Consider the following 2,393-nt stretch of genomic DNA (forward strand, 5'->3'; position numbering starts at 1 on the left):
CTTCCCTGCTCTCTCCCGTGGGTGGGCACATCCTCTCCTGTGGCTCCAGGACACCCCATAGGTCATGGCTCCCAGTTTTAAACCCAAACCCGCAACCTGGCCCTGAGCTCTGGCCCTCTGGCTCTGATTGCCTCTGGTGTCTGCGGCCGGACGTCCCATGGGCATGAAAGGTGAACCACTCAGCAGGGTCTGCGTGTCCTCCAGCCCCTCACCCTCCATAAATGCCTTCATCGTCTAGACAGCTGACCAGGACAAAGGACTGGAAGCCGACGCAGTCTCCCTGCTCTTGACCGACGCAAGCGGGTCCTGAGAATCAGTTTGCTTCTGTTTCTCGGCCACTCTCCCAGTTCAGGCCAATTGCTTTCCACACGGATGCCTGCAACAGCTTCCTCGCTGTCCCCCAGCTGTCAATATCATTCTCTGGGTGTTCCTCGAGGCCTCTCCTGAAATTCACAACTGAGCCTCCTTCCACAGCTCCAGAGGGGCTTGGGAATAAAGGCTGGAATCCCTAAAGTGGTGCCAAGCCCTCCATGGTCTCATCTCTGCTTACAGCAAACTGTGTCTCTTCCGCTCTCACCCATGCCTCCAGATTACTGAGCTCTTCCAGGTCTGTGTCAGGCTCTGCCTCTGCCCTCAGAGACACCTTACCAAGTGTTCTAATTTGGGGGATCACTATTGCTGCTGTGCATTGTGCTATATGCTTGTGCAGAGGAAACATGTTCAGTGATCACCTTGATGGAAATGAAGCTTGGCAATGCTTTTCACTGACACCTGAGAGGAGACAGTGGATGAGAAAGAAGCCCTGCACATCACGTTAGGGAGCCGCCCCCATGGTGTGCAGATGGATTCAGTCTCTGTGCTTGATTGCACAGGAGTCTCGGGGACCTGCCTCTGGCCGCAGCCTGTGTTGGAATCACAGGTACAGAGCTGAGAGCAAGCCCCTGCCTGAAAGCAGGTTGCTGTCCAGCTGCAGGAATCTGACAAGACTCAGACAGAGTCTAATACTGACCACGGGAAGGTGAGAAGGAGATAACACAGCTGTGTCCGTGGGCCAAGAAAACCCAAATCACACGGGACTGTATGGCAGTAGGTGAGGCTCTGGGCAGGCTCAGGGGAGAGAGAGTGCCTGGAAGTGCCCCTGAAGGGCTTCTAGCAGTGGGTCTCCACTGGCTGAGCCTAACATCACCAGGGAATGTTTTTATGAATCTCACTTCTGTCCCCACCCCAACCAGAGGTGTTGCTTCAGCTGAACAGACTTGATGTGGGGCATGCACCTGTTTAAAAAATCCCCTGGGTGCCTCAAGCGCTTATTCAGGACTAAAGAACCACAGGATCTTAACAAGGGGAGCCAGGAAGAGAGCACTAAATGCAGAGGCGCAGAGGGAGCAAAGTCTCAGCGCTCATGTCAGGCGAAGGCTGAGCTGTCCGTCTGGCTGGGGGGTAGGGTAGAGCTGGAAGGCAGCAAGGAGCTGTGTGCTCCACAGGGTCTGGGGTGCAGATGAGGAACCTGCATTTCTGTAGTTGGGAGAGATGCATTTATGCTAAGGGATCAGAGCTCCAATGGAGGGGCAGCTCCTGGCCTGGTGATTGCCATGGCTGGAGTGAGGAGAGGGAGCAGCCAGGCACTCACAGCACTGAAGTCCAGGTGAGCAAGGTGAGAGAGCCTCACCTGTGAGAATGCCGACATGGGAAGCTGGGGGAAATAGCCTGACATCAGCAGGCTTCAAATCTTAGCCCTGGCTGCAAAGTAAGCCCACAGTAAAGCGAAAACACAGAAGATGTGTTGAGAATGAGCCGCTAATCATGCAGGAGGTGTGAAAAGAGCATGAGATCAAAGAAGCCACAGATGGATCACAAGTTCAGGGGTTCGAGATCAGCCTGGCCAACGTCTTGAAAGCCCATTCTCTACTTAAAAAAAAAAAATTAGCAGGACATGGTGGCATGCGCCTGTAATCCCAGCTACTGAGGAGGCCAAGGCAGAAGAACAGCTTAAACCCAGGAGGCAGAGGTTGCAGTGAGCTGAGATCATGCCATTTACTCCAGCCTTCGTGACAAAGCAAGACTCTGCCTTGAGGAAAAAAAAGAAGAGCCACAGAGGAAGGTGAAGGCTCACTGACCACGGGGCTTCAGGGTCAGGGAATGCAGCTTTGACCTTCAGCACATTGTTATTCAGACTATGATTATTACCAAGAAACAATCACTCCTCCTTAAACACGTGATTTGAAAAATATTGTTTTCCTTTTATTCTTGAAAATCTTGTATACGGACAACTCTATTTTGCCGAAGCCATTTGCATGCTTTAGTTTAGATTAGGCCCCCAAATTTGAATAGGTGGAAAAACTCTGCACTTGGCCACTCTTTCATTGGGATTTGAGACGCAGTTGGGGCTGGGG

This window comes from Sapajus apella, unplaced genomic scaffold (assembly GCF_009761245.1).
Source record: "Sapajus apella isolate SASKATOON/1434 unplaced genomic scaffold, GSC_monkey_1.0 scaffold70, whole genome shotgun sequence".
Lineage (NCBI taxonomy): Eukaryota > Metazoa > Chordata > Mammalia > Primates > Cebidae > Sapajus > Sapajus apella.